The 15,975-nt window shown below is 36.5% G+C and overlaps 1 protein-coding gene across 4 annotated transcripts in view; it reads right to left on the reverse strand.

The window, feature by feature from the left end:
• LOC136826186 (phospholipid-transporting ATPase VD) overlaps positions 1-15,975 on the reverse strand; it is a 173,108-nt gene that overhangs the window by 115,964 nt on the left and 41,169 nt on the right. For 2 of the 4 annotated variants that reach the window (XR_010849581.1, XM_067083366.1), the window contains exon 1: positions 5,461-5,585. The exons of the other annotated variants lie outside the window; for them this stretch is intronic. The gene's annotated coding sequence lies outside the window, so the exon portion shown is untranslated. Of the gene's footprint in view, positions 1-5,460; positions 5,586-15,975 lie in introns of those variants that run through there. 4 annotated transcript variants of the gene reach the window in all.

Consider the following 15,975-nt stretch of genomic DNA (forward strand, 5'->3'; position numbering starts at 1 on the left):
TTGAGACAAAACCTGATTATTGAGAACTGGGAATCAACAGCAAACACTCCATGGAAAATTGACTGACCATATGTGATAAATATAGGGGTACTGCATTTAGCACATCTTTGACGAAAATATTCAGCATCCAGATTCTCATTAAGCTGGAAAATGAAACTGATAAGACACAGATGAACAAGCTGGTTTCGGCAAACGCAGGAGCAGTACAGACCAAACGCTTGTGATGAGACATTGTACAGCAGCGTGCGGAATTTTAAATATTCCCTAACGATGGTTAAATTGAATAAGTCACGGCATTTGGCAGCGTCCATAGACAAATGGTATGGCAGGTCCATGGTCAAGTGGGAAGGTCTTAAGTCACTCTAGCAGTCCCGCTAAACTTGTATAGTTAACCGGGATAACCACGAGCAAAGCAGATGCAAACTAATTTTGATGGAGCTAACAATCAATAAATAGTGGGGTGTATATTTGCTCTTCGTACGAATTTTATAATAAAAAAAAAAGAAGTTCGGGTTGGAAGAATTTTAGATTGCTGTAACGACGGAAAATTCGACTGACTTAGCATACGCAGATGATGACGTGAATCAGCAAAATACCACAAGGTTTACAATGCTTGCTTGATACATTGCATCATATATACTGTATATATATATATATAAAATATATATATATACTGTATATAATTTTGCACAGAGTATATATAGTATATATATCTCTGTATATATACAGTTAGTATATATGTATATGATTTTACATATAGTATGTATATATATGTATATAGGCTATATACATAGAGAGAGAGAGAGAGAGAGAGAGAGAGAGGTGGGGGGACTATTATATCATCCGATCAGTGCAACCTTTCACCATAATGTCAAATCTTCATGTGTGAACATCACTGATTCCCACCGCTCAACATCTGCATTCATTCACACACAGAGAGAGAGAGAGAGAGAGAGAGAGAGGCAGGCTACCTTATCAGTATCTTATGAACGGTTTCACTCAGGCGGGATGAGAATTGCCTTGCAGAAACCCTACTATCCCCAAAGGTTAGATGATATATATTTTGACATGGTATCGACAATCAAGCCTCTCTCTCTCTCTCTCTCTCTCTCTCTCTCTCTCTCTCTCTCTCAACTGAACGACTCTTATTCGAATCTCAAACTGAATAAGAATGGACACATGGGCGTGTTTTCCAAGAGTCAAGCGTGCCTAAAATTAACCTAAGTAGTGAATTACGTACCTAGTTGTCGTGGGCCGCAACGAGAGAGAGAGAGAGAGAGAGAGAGAGAGAGAGAGAGAGAGAGAGAGAGAGAGAGAGAGAGACTTTACGAGAACCTTATGTTTTGTTTTACGTCAGTTACATTCTGTAATAATCTGAGATGCAGAGATGAGAGAGAGAGAGAGAGAGAGAGAGAGAGAGAGAGAGAGAGAGAGAGAGAGACTTTACGAGAACCTATGTTTTGTTGGACATCAGTTACATTCTGTCATAATCTGAGATGCAGAGAGAGAGAGAGAGAGAGAGAGAGAGAGAGAGAGAGAGAGAGAGAGAGAGAGTTCATTACTACGTAAAACGGGAGGACCTTCGACGAGGTAATCCTCAACTAAGCGAAACTCCTCTTAAGTTATACCCCCGTTAAACAGGAGTGCATCAACAACGTAATACTGAACTAGGTGAAACCATTCATAAGTTACGCCCCAACTGCAATCCACAACCAGATACATAATTCACTGCTTAGGCCAGAGAGAGAGAGAGAGAGAGAGAGAGAGAGAGAGAGAGAGAGAGTTACCACAATGACAACAGCGCTGTACTTTATTTCTTATCATACTCGGCGGACTTGAGCTGATTGTAGCGTACATGCCACGAAGCGTTATCAGTTTGAAGTTTAGCAGAAGGTATTTCCTCCTCTTTTCACTTCCTGGAAACAGCTATAATAATTTACGTATTAACTCGTGTACACCAATACCGTAAAAATTACAGCTACATGCTTAAATGTGCAATATTCTATATAGTCAGTAGTGTACTGTATATTACTGTTACGGCAATTCGTCCTAGTTTAGCATGTATCTGTTTACTTACAGCAAATACGTTTATCAGCGAAACATGGGAATGTTTTCGACTACCCTAAAGAAATTTCTTTTAAAACTTTCATTTTTCTAGTTTTCCAACTATTACGATAAAATGCAAATAGTCACCTGTAAAAATCGTACAAAATTCATGAACCTACCATGAAAACTAGCTTTACGTCACTTGCTGAATTAATATGCTTCATACTTGTACACAGGTCATTAGTGTAACTTTGAACCAGCCTTAAATACTTTGCACTTCATCTACATCTTGAATATATATTGGCGCTCACTACCTAAAGTAATACTCGCGTCTCGATTTTCCAAAATTACCCCTTATTCACGAAACACCTGACTATTGAGACGAATTCGATAAAATAAAACGAGAGAGAGAGAGAGAGAGAGAGAGAGAGAGAGAGAGAGAGAGAGAGAGAGAGAGAGAGAGAGAGAGCTCCTTTCATGAGCCACAGGAAATGAAAAGGTCCTGAAGATAATGGTGTTTGGAAATTCTGTCGTCGAATCAATGATCGAGAGAGAGAGAGAGAGAGAGAGAGAGAGAGAGAGAGAGAGAGAGAGAGAGAGAGAGAATGAATTCCCAGTTTCAAGAAAAGGCTACTCAACGTCCCCCGAACGAAAATTTCCTATAGTTTCGAGAACTAAATACTACAGTGAAACCGTCGTGTTATAAATACCGAGAAGCCACGGGTTGAATTTTGTGTAAACTTGAATAATAATAATAATAATAATAATAATAATAATAATAATAATAATAATAATAATAATTTTATAAAACACAAGTGACAACTGTAACCATTACAATAACCATCATAAGAATTACGTGAACGTCCCCAAACCGAGATGGCAAAAAATATACAAAAATACTAAAGAAAACATATACACGAAAATTAAGTAATCACGAAATAACAAACCAACTCTCAAAGGCTTCATACTACCAACAGTCGCTCTCCTCATCCTCCTCCTCCTCCAACTCCGTAACTGGATCAAGGGAAAAAAAAAAAAAAAAAAAGACTTTATGATTACCTTGATACACCTGTGCACATACACAAAATTCTACCACCATCCATAATTTGTGAGCGCTATCAGATATTAGTCATCTACTCAGAGAGAGAGAGAGAGAGAGAGAGAGAGAGAGAGAGAGAGAGAGAGAGAGAGAGAGAGAGAGAATATTATAAAGGTAATGCAATGTCTATATCTGGCTACAGCTCCAATTAAACAAAAAATGGCGATACTTTGCTTTTCCACTTATCAAAATGGTTTATTTTCAACGAAAACTATTGCCCTATGCCAACTGGCCCCACCTTTACTCTTTGTTAGGCCTGTAGGTCTTCAACAAGGGTATATGGAGATGTCACTTCTCAATAAAAGGTGTGAAGAATGAACAACCAAGCTAATAAATAGGCTATACAACTTGAGACTCAAAAGACTGAAAGCCACCGACCTGCTGTAGGTCTTGGATAGAAAGATGATGATCGCCCTACAGGAGCCTCAAGGAACGTTCTCCTAAATGAAATCGGTCAGCGCTGTATTAATCTGGTATATCACCGCCGCGCCACTCGAATTAGGACCTACAATACCATCATGCACACACCATTACAATTAAGTTGCAAAGACTTCAGAAGTTTTCAAAAGTTGGCGTCGACGACCAGTCTAGTTTTAATGTTAAGTTACGAAACTTTTTTTTCAAAAGCAAAAATCATTTTCTGGCCCAGACCGGAAGCAAATATGAAATATGAAATTGGAATAGGCCAGTGGTGACCGAACGTAATTAATCATTGTAACCACGAGTCAACTACCGAAACATGTTCATTCGACACCCATCAAAAACGCAATTACAAGCATTTAGAACGAAGGGATATGAATGCAGGATAAAACCGAGCCTTCACGTGGCGTAAGTAAAATAAATTATATATATATATATATATATATATATATATATATATATATATATATATATATATATATATATATATATATATATATATATATATATATATATATATATATATATATATATATATATATATATATATATATATATATATATATAATATATATATAAATATATATATATATATATATATATAATATATATATAAAATATATATATATATATATATATATATATATATATATATACATAAAATACCCTGACTTGAAACAGTCCAACAATTCTTAGGGTAATTAATGTCTAGGAACAAGGCACAGTCAGGCATGGGCAAATGTGTAAAATATGGGAAAAAATTAGTGAAAATTAACATTCTTTGGTTAGGTGAAATCTAAAAATTAGTACTTAACTGAAAAGGCGATGTACAAGTGTTGACAATTAGCGCTCTCTTAGGTGGGTCTGTACATTAATTAATACATAAATCTAAATATATAATACTTATTTTCAAAAATAATGACAGGCGGTTGCCTGAATTACGACAAATCTAAGGAAAAAATTATCCGTCGGAGATACATTAAAGAGCAAAGATCAAAACAGTCCAATACCCTTAGTTAATTACAAAAGTGAAGGTAAGTATTAAACACGCAGAGGGAGCTCGCCTCTTGCAGAAACGAAGGTTATAAAGTTAAGGAAAGTAGACGGTTTCATAATTGCATTACAAGACCGCTGGAAATGCCCACAGCATGGCGAGATTTGAGACAAAGTACCAAACCTCTGGACGTTACGCACCGCACCGCTGTTCGGGCCAAGGCACCATCGTTCTAAATATTTACAAAGGGGTCAGTGTGAGGGGGGGCCTGGCCCCCGAAGCTCAAGAACAACTTCACAGCCTAATCATCAAAGCCTAATCATCCAATAACTTCACAGCCTAATCATCCCATAACTTCCCAGCCTAAACATCAAATAACTTCACAGCCTAATCATCAAATAACTTCACAGCCTAATCATCAAATAACTTCACAGCCTAATCATCAAATAACTTCACAGCCTAATCATCAAATAACTTCCCAGTCCAATCATCCAATAACCTTACAGCTTGATCATCCAATAACTTCACAACTTAATCATCCAGTAACTTCACAGCCTAATCATCCAATAACTAAACAGCCTAAACAACCAATAACTTCACAGCATAATCATCCAATAACTTCACAGCATAATCCAATAACTTCACAGCATGTAACTAATAACTTACAGCATAATCCAATAAACAAACTTCACGAAGAAAATTCACTAAAGCTTCCCGCAAGCACGAAAATCAAGACCTGGCAAAACCTCAAAAGCACAACTGACCCTGACACAGAAACACAAAACTACGAATTCTTTTTCAAACAGCAATCAGCAGGAGCGTGTTCATATTAAGTCATTTCGTCCAACTGAACGCAACCTAACCGAACCTCACTCACTAAACCTAACCTTTCTTTAATTACCTTTCAAAAAATAAATCAGGCGGGCTTCGCGCTCTGACCTACAAGAACGATCTCCGCCGAACTCAAAAGTTACACTGAAGGGGTCCGTGGTTGGTCCTTTGCGACTAAGAAACCGCTAATCGCGAAGAGACAACGACGTGGCTTTGGCAGGTGAGAACACCTGTGAGAGAGAGAGAGAGAGAGAGAGAGGAGAGAGAGAGAGAGGGTTGTTGTAGGTTAGCGGGTGGAGGGTACTCTCAGCACACCGCATCTGTGACAATAAAATGATTTGAGAGGTGTACCGGGTGGAGAAGGGAAGGGTGTACCGGGAAAGGGGAAGGGTGGGAGGGGGGTACCGCAGTGAGAGAGGTCAACGCAGGACCTACATTTGACAACGCCATTCCTAAGCACGCTTAAAGTTACGTACGTTTCATCAAACGCGCTCAAATATACACGCTCTCTCCGTCCTTACACAGATTTTCAAATTCAAATTCAATGTTCGGATTCAAAACTTCATGCAAAAATATTTTTTAAAAAAATTTAAACAAGTATTGGCAAAATAGTTCTCGTATAGCGACTAGCTTTGTTCGAATTCTAATGACGGGGTAAATTAAGCTTAGCTTGGGACAAAGTAATTCTGCTACGCTAAACCAGGACAAAGGGACTACGGATAATTTAATATTTAAATCCAATGATGTTGAATTATTTATAATTATTACAAGGACAAACGTACTTGAAATAATCTAAATAAAATTGTGAGGATGATTCAAATTAGGATCGCCTTCAGAGGACAAAGACTCATCAGACTCATTATGGTAATTGAAATATAAATATTCTAGCGTTAAATTTTTATGCTGGCTGAGATACCGACTTGAAAATGAATCTTACATCAACTGATATTTATAATATAAGAGGCTTATTACCTTTAAGTTAAGAAGCCTACCTTGCTTCGTACACGAATGACTGGTTTATTTACGGATCCGAAATTTGCTAATTACTGATACCGAGTTTTTAAGTTTTACTTTTTACTTTAATTTAAAAGTTTTAGTTATTATTAGCCGCCAAGTTTTTTTTTTCAAATCTGACAGCTCTATTTGGATATTTGATATTTTGATATTTTTTCCAACGTATATAAATCACTACTATATATTCATAGTTCCCAATATTTTGTGTGTGTCAAATTCGACAATTGCATTTTGATATATAACATTCTAGATTCTTCACATGTATAACCTAAAAATCATTGCTACTTACTACATAAATTGCAAATTCTTATGACAATGTTCACTTCTGGGATTAAACCCACAGAGCACCTTCGCCTATGGCTAAATTAAAACCTTCACATTTATAAAAAAAAAAAATATAAAAAAATTCTTGGGACATTTTTCATCAGCATAAAAATAAAGCTAAACAAAGTGACTGTTCCCTCAAAGAACAGATTTGTGTACAAATGTCTAAATACCAACAAAAAAGCACATTCGTTACTTAAAACCCACATCAGAATATGCAATCTTTGTGCTTAATAGTTTATGCAAGAGTAAATGAGTTCAATGGAAAAAATATTTAAGGCCGAGAGATTGAGAAAGAGAAGAATATCACCAGTCTTAGACAAAGTGAAAGGAAACAGAGGGAAGCAACACATTATTAGGTAAAGAGAGAGAGAGAGAGAGAGAGAGAATAGAGAGAGAGAGAGAGAGAAGAGAAGAGAGACCAACATCAGTAAGTAACAAATGAAGATGAAAAACTAAAGCATGAGAGAGAGAGAGAGAGAGTAGAGAGAGAGAGAGAGAGAGAGAGAGAGCTAAAACCATGTACCAGCATCAGAGGTAACAAGAGGGAAAAACTAAAGCATGAGAGAAGAGAGAGAGAGAGCAAAACAGAGAGAGAGAGACTTCCTTCCTAGAGCGAGCATGACCACATAGGCCGTTTAAAAGAAGAGAGAGAGAGAGAGAGAGAGAGAGAGAGAGAGAGAGAGGAGAGAGAGAGAACTAAAACATACCAACATCAGTAGGTAAATAAGAGGGGAAAACTAAAGCCTCCTTCTCGAGCCCCTTTCCCCTAACGAGCCCGCATCGGCCGCTTAAAAGAACTGCAGCAGTAGAGACCCTCCCTCCTCCCTCCTCCTTTCTCCCCTTTCCCCTCCCCTCCACTACCTCCCAAACGTCACCACAACTTCCCAAACATTCACACACACACACACAAACACACACACGGGGGTGTCTGCCCTCTCCCCTCCCCTCCCCAATCATCCTCCAAACATACACATACAAACAAACACACAGTCACACACCCACCCAAGTATGTTTCATACTATGCATAATAAGATGCTTCCCGTATATACGATGCTTCCCTGGGACTATTTACAAAAATATATATACCCGGCTCACACAAATGTTTCCCCAAGACATAGCAAAATGTTTTTCTACATTCCTGGCAATATATTTCTTGAACTAGCCTTAAAATGTTTCTGAAATACTGAAGAAACAACAAATCTCTAATAATAAGACAAAAAAATAAAAGGCCCTTATATGTAAGAAACCAAAAATCTCCATGATACTAAGAAACGAAAAAAAAAAAAAAAAATGTTTCCCCAAACAGCGGGCGCATCGAAAAGTTACATTTAATAAAAAACAAAATGTTGATAACATCATAAACATCAGTAAGATGTCCTTGAACAAATCACAACAAAATGTTTAGCAGGAAAATCCAACAAGATTTTCCCCTCATACCGGACACGTCACGACTCTTCCGAAAAATAACAGAGAACAATTAGATGACTTCCTGCGTTGTACAAGTGTTGAAACGGACGAGGCCAGTTGCGAAATAGGAAAATGTCACCAATTATCCCGTGATATTCTGTATGGAAAATCTAATCGTCACGAGCAGCACCAATTACTGAAGTTTAATATTATTATATCATTATTATTATTATTATTATTATTATTATTATTGTCCCATTAATTTCCCATATAAACTAACTCAAATAACGAAGCCAGTTTATTCAACTGGATAATATTATTATTATTATTATTATTATTATTATTATTATTATTTCTCTAAAAAAAAAAAAAAACTATCAAGCATACAAAGCTGCGTGTCCACTTAATGCGCAGGCCGCAGGGAGTTTATAACAAATTATGCTGTCATCACAAACATATCTCAAGCGATACTTAAACGATCCTGGTTGTCAAATTACCCTGATTGATGAACGCCTAAACAAAGAAACTCTTCTACTGGAAAACAAACGCACAAACAGGTGGCAAGACAGACAATCATTTCAACGAAGGAGTTACCATCATTCACACACACACAAAACCTGGGGTAATGTACGGGACCTTTTATTTAATGTTTCAATTATGGGCAATTCAAAATGCAGTCACTGCTTCGATTTCCATTTCATATATATATATATATATATATATATATATATATATATATATATATATATATATATATATACATACATATATATATATCTATATATATATACACACATATATACATATATTATCTATATATATATACACATACATATATACATATATTATCTATAAATATTATACATATATATACATATATTATATATATACATATATATACATACACATCTAATTTATATATATACAAACATACATATACATATACACAAATATAATTGCACAAATATACGTGTGTGTGTGTGTGTGTTGAACTGAATCACGAAGATATGGAACGTGATGAATATACATGTGTTTGTGTTTGTTATATATATAACACGTGAAACACCTGCCTCCGAAATGACATTTACACATTAAAGCATAAATATCGAAAGACTTCTTAATTTCCCGCACAATTACACATGTGTGCTCTCATGCCTACACCTCTATAAAAAGAAAAAATATAAATTTTATAAATTTCATGCCAAACTCGTACACACAGGAATTTAAAAAAAAAAGGTCCATATCATGACCTTGCTTAAGAAGCATCCAACATAGATTTAAGTCTGGCAAAAATGTTGCTGTTACCCAATAAACAACTAGACACAGACGATGATGAAGTTAGACCTTTAATTGAGCGTTTATCTTCCTGTACTGTTAAAAGCATATCTGAAACCCTCTGACAATGATATATCAGCAGCCCTCGTAAAGCTTATGGATTTCTCAAGAGAATTTTAACAATATACCTTAACACTCAAGAAAAGGCTCCTATCATCTTTAAACAGGAATTGGAATACAAAGTTTTGACCAAAGGCCATGCATTAGGACCTGTGAGGTCATTCAGCGCTAAAAGGGAAACAGTAGGGGTGGTTTTGAAAACCTCGCACTTACAATATGAATCAATTGTTAGCAGAACGTGGAAAGTAAGGGGGAAGAAAGAGAATAAGAACGGAGGCACAGTAAAAGAAATGAAAGGGGTTGCAGCTAAGGGCCGAAGGGACGCTGCAAAGAACCTTAGGGAATGCCTACAGCGCACCACGTGAGATGCACTGACGGCCCTACGGGATGGAGAAAGAGAACATGAACGGAGGTACAGTAAAAGAAACGTGAGGCGTACTGGTCCTTATCTTTAAAGAACGTGACTGATCTTCATAGTCTTTCAGATCTTCATAGTCTTTCAGTGACACTACGTCAACCCAGCAATGCAATAATCAACAGTTACAAAATCTATTGCGTTGAAACGAGTTGAGTTCAATATAGAATTTAGGCCAAAGGACAAGCACTGAGACCTATGAGGTCATTCAGCGCTGAAATGGAAATTGGCAGTAAAAGGTTTGAACGGTGAAACAAAGAAAACCTCAAAGCAGTTGCACTATGAATCAACTGTTAGCGAGAGGGTGAAAAGTAAGATGAAGAAAGAGAATATGAAAGGAGGTACAGTAACAGGAACGAAAAGGGTTGCAGCTAGGGGCCGAAGGCACGCTGCAAAGAACTTTAAGTAAAGCCTACAGTGCACCGCATGAGATGCACTGACGGCACCAACTCCCTAACGGGTAAAAAATGTATTGCAACCAGACAATTAACGCTTCTGGCCTTCTACTGTGCTACCAGGTACCTCCAGGTACAGAAGATTGAAGAGCCTGGACGCCTGCTTAGTCAAGGCCAATCGTTACGTTGACTAATTCGTCTCAATGCGGTGATGAATAATGAAAAAACAAACTGCAAACTATTGAAAACTTTCTAATCTTTATCATTAGTTGGAGTTATAAAATACACGCCTCTATCTTACATGTTTTAAGTATATAAGGGAGGGAGGGAGCACTCAACACATGCACTATGTCTAAATACAAAACACACCTTTATCTATCTACCACCTATCTATCTATCTATCTATCATGCATGTTCGTTTGCATGTATTATGTATAAGAAACTGAGAGCGCTGTTAATACAAAGAGTGAACTGTCGAAAAAAAAAACCTCCCATCTTTATTATGAATGGTAATTTCTAAGGCACGCGCCTCTTTATATCTCTTTTTTTATCTGTCAATCTAATATGTAAGTTCGTATGTATGTATGTATATGTATGTATAAGAAACAGAGCATATGTTCGTTATGTATGTATAAGGAATAGAGAGCACTTAAACTGTAAATGGTCCAAAAAACCTTACCATCCTTATTACCAATCGAATTAAAAAAAAAAAATAACTTTACTATCTGTATCTACGTTACATATCTATACGATAGAAAGAGAGCAGTTAACAGTACTCAGTTTCCTGTCCGCAATGCCCACCGTGGCTATACGCCACAGATATCGAGCTTAATACCCAGAAAGCAGTGCATCATTTCCTGTGGCCCACTTAATTTGCCGACGTCAGCACAACACTAAATTTAAAGTCCTGTCTGCCACTTACTAAAGTTGTTCTCAAAATTCATAAAACATCGTGAGAAAGAAGGAGGAGGAGGAGGAGGAGGAGGAGGAGGAGGAGAAACGAGCAGGTTCTCGAAAGCTCTTGTGATGTATATACATATTTAATAGGATACACCTTTGTGGATTTTTCCAATAATAATAATAATAATAATAATAATAATAATAATAATAATAATAATAATAAGGTTATGGTAACAGCAGTAACACTCCACAGAAACGAAGCCGGAACTGTAAATTGCATTTGAACTCATCCTCAATTACTCAGTTCTGCTCACACGAAACCAGCAGCTGTTTTAGACTTCGTGTGCAGAAGGGACGCCCACACAATCCAGTTTAATATAATACAATTCAATTTGTATTTTAATGTATTACCTACATTTTTATTTATTACTTTGTTAATTTGTCTGTTTTTCTAATAACTGATGATCTCCTCTATTTCCCATTCCCTTCTGTTACTCCTTTCGAATGAACACCATAATATTCTTTGGAAGCTTGAATTTCCAGTCAATGGCCCCTGTGGGCTTATTCCGTATGAATAGGGGTGGTCATCCGAATAATAAAGAATAATAATATTAGGGTTCATTTTCTGAATAATAATAATAATAATAATAATAATAATAATAATAATAATAATGTTTCTTCTCAAAATGGGTCCTGCGTCGAATGTATGGACTAAGGCCACTTTTTCCATCTAATTGCAACAGTTCCTATACTGTTGTACAGTCCTTACCGGATTTCGGACGCGGTCGCAACCGACATGTCACAGTTTCGTCACTCCTGCAATCCCTTTTCCCCATCCTACGCCACTAAGGCCACTGTGGTTTCGTTATACAGGAGTAAGAGTGTGTTCACCTTCAATTCTCCACAGAAATGTCGTCTTTCTACGCAAATCAAAGCGATGAAATGTAAAACAATTAAGTTTTGGTATATTACATTACATAGGAAAAGAAATTTCATTCCTCTAGACCAGTGATGAGTTGAAAGTGGAAATATTTATTAAATTAACTAACGCAATATACATATATATATATATACATATATATTTATATACGTAAATATGTATATTTATATATACATATATATTATATATACATATATATGTGTGTGCGTGTGTATCAGTTCTTGAAAATATAAAATCACAAAGCATGGCGATTATTCCGAGCTGAAAAGTTTCAATATACTCGGCCAATGTATGCATGCAGTGAAAAAAACAAAAATTAAATTTAATGATGTTGGGAAAAACCCAATTTTTCCTGACAACTTTATTACAAACTCAATAATAATGGAGAAAATGAAAGCAGATTAGTAGATTCGTTCAGAGAGAGAGAGAGAGAGAGAGAGAGAGAGAGAGAGAGAGAGAGAGAGAGAGAGAGAGAGAGAGAGAGAGAGAGTCCATTAAATCGGAAATGATCGTGATAAGCGTAATCGGCCAAGTCACGATTTTCCAAAGGATTCTTCATTGCTTTTCATCGCTATCTCTCTCTCTCTCTCTCTCTCTCTCTCTCTCTCTCTCTCTCTCTCTCTCTCTCTCTCTCTCTCTCTCATGTCTCAATATTTGAGTGAAACTTATCTCAGTCAGTTTTGAGAGGATCGTATATATTTTTGTTCTAGTGGAACTACTACTACTATTACTACTCTCTCTCTCTCTCTCATAGTACTTGTCTCAATATTTGAGTTTAACTCATCTCTCTGTTTTGATTGGACCGTATATACGAGTATTTTTGTTCTGAGTAGAGAACTCCCCTCCCCCCCCCTATTTCTCTCTCTCTCTCTCTCTCTCTCTCTCTCTCTCTCTCTCTCTCTCTGATAAACGACCTTAGAGCAGGTGGAATCGGCTACAGAAACCAACCAAAACCCCAAATGAAGAAAATAAACATAACCAATCTTCGTGGTACAATTAAAGCGAAAGCGGAATAAATATAGAGCAATATGTCTGTTTGACCTTTAGCTCGCTGGTTGAGATGGATGAGGGTCTATCCAGGGGAGATTTTAAATGTTCCCCTCATATGATATAAGGATGAATAATTGTTCCATGGAGAGAGATTCTCTACTCAAACTCAGAGACGCCTTCACTCAAAACTGAGATATACATTCTACTCAAAAGAGAGAGAGAGAGAGAGAGAGAGAGGTGGGGTAAAGTTCACTCAGAGGTTCCTCAAGAGAGAGAGAGAGAGAGAGAGAGAGAGAGAGAGAGAGGGGGGGCGCCTCAAATTCCACAAGAGAGAGAGAGAGGGTCAATTCCACAAGAGAGAGAGAGAGAGAGAGAGAGAGAGAGAGAGAGAGAGAGTGTGTTCCACCCAAAAGCGTCTCATCAAGCTGCAATCACTAATCACTTCCTTGATCAAGAGTTGCCAATTAGCCCTTTTACGTTTGACGGCTGGTGGTGAAAGGTAGGGCCTCTTAATACACGGTGATGATTATAGAAGACCTTATCAACAGCCAGCGTCATTTCAGAACGCAAATTACAAGGCTAAACGTTACTGATGTAATAGTGTCTCTTTTTATATCATAGTGTGTCGAAATGTCTATAAAGAAACGCGATGTATTTTTAGAAAAGTAAACGTGTTGCTGCATTCAAGATGGTATATTGACAACAGTATTTTAATTCCTTGTGTTTATTATCAGCGTTTTTTCTATTTTCCAGTTAGAATATAGGGACAACAATATAGCCTATATTACAAGTCCTCGTGTTTATTATTATTATTATTATTATTATTATTATTATTATTAATCTATAATGAAGTGAAAATATATATTAAAAATCAACATAAAACGAGAACTCAATTTTCCTTATCCGATGAAAACAGTAAAGTTACCATCAAAGTTACATATTTTATTATTATTATTTTATTATTATTATTATTATTATTCTTATTATTATTCTTATATTATTATTATTACCACAACTACTACTGCTGCTGTAGCTACGAAAACTAGCAAACATATACATAATCAAAAATGCCAATAATTAAATTCAGCGCCTTTCCATCATCAATCAAGTCCATCAACACCTAACTGTCATAAACTCTGTACCCTTCGCAGGAGGGTAAAAAGGCTGCGGGGGGTACAAAGGCAGAGTGTCATCAGTGACTAACAAAAACCATATTAGCAGTATTGTAGCAGAGCTGAAAATAACTCTTTAGAAAGCATAAGACGCTTCAAATTGGTTCTGGATAGCAAATTATAACGCAAAGTTCACAACCGAGGAACAAAAATATTCTGAAAAATCGAAAGCAATACGTGAATCAGAATAACCTGTCAAATGGGGACTAAGGGTAAAAATAAACCACCTTGAGAGATGAACGAATTCAATTCCATAATACCTATCTTTTTTCCCCTTTAAAGTATTTACAAGTGATAATGCTTGCGGAGAAACAAATCTAGTTGTGTGTGGGGACAAATATATTACCTAAAAATAAATCTAAACAGAGAGCTTTCGGGAATCTGTCCAATTCCCCTTTTTAATCTGATAATGCTTTCGCTTACGGCATTTTTACCCTTTCCTGGGAAAGCGAACATTCCAAAGCGTTTGCTCGCCACTCCCAAAGCTGATAACCAGTTACTTTAAAAACTCCTGGTCCTTTAACCTTTCAAGCTTAAAACACAGCAGCTCTACCCATAATTCCGTGCCATTAAAACGGGGCGGAAGTAACCTTGAAGGGTGCTAGCGGCACAGAATCACCTCTGCTATTCAACATCTGTAGAAAACCCCAAAATGCATATATATATATATATATATATATATATATATATATATATATATATATATATATATATATATATATATATATATATATATATATATATATATATATATATATATATATATACATATATATATATATATATAAATATATATAAATATATATATATCACGATTACTTCAGTTGAATGCACGTATACCACGAAATTACAGCTCAATCCATGTTGACCTCAATACGTATACCACAATACATTTATACCACAGTTAAATGCATCTACACCATGAATACGTCAGTACAATGCTTGTGTATAAAGAATACGTCAGTTAAATGCATGTATACCACGAATACGCAATTTCAATGCATGTATACAACAAATACGTCAGTTCAATTAATATACACCAGTTCAATGCATGTATACCACATACACGTCAGTTCAATGAATATACAGTATACCATGAATAAGTTAGTTCAATGCATGTTAACGCGAATACATCAGTTAAATGCATGTATACCATGAATACGTCAGTTCAATGCATGTATACTATGAATACGTCAGTTCAATGCATGTATACTATGAATACGTCAGTGCAATGCATGTATATCAAAGTAAGCCACTTCCATGCATGTATACCAGGAATCCGTCAGTTCAATGCATGTACACAACGAATACCCCTGTTAAATGCATGTATGCCACGAATACCTCAGTTTTACGAACAAGGGAAGACAAAGAGAGAGAGAGAGAGAGACGTGACACCAATGAGCACCAAGGGATCTACAGAAATCTCCGCGGGATGTCACATGACCTGGTTCGAGGAACAAAGCCGCTTGTTTTTGCGATCTTTATGTAATATTCACATCAAAATTCGAGTGCGTTCTCGTATTTTTCCTGGACTTAAGTTACTTCCAAACATCAAATATGCTTCTTGAGTCTTTGGGGCGGGGGGGGGGGGTTAAGGACGAGTACAGTCAGGAGAATGGAAAGCTGCAGT

The sequence above is a fragment of the Macrobrachium rosenbergii genome, chromosome 1 (assembly GCF_040412425.1).
Source record: "Macrobrachium rosenbergii isolate ZJJX-2024 chromosome 1, ASM4041242v1, whole genome shotgun sequence".
Taxonomy (NCBI): domain Eukaryota; kingdom Metazoa; phylum Arthropoda; class Malacostraca; order Decapoda; family Palaemonidae; genus Macrobrachium; species Macrobrachium rosenbergii.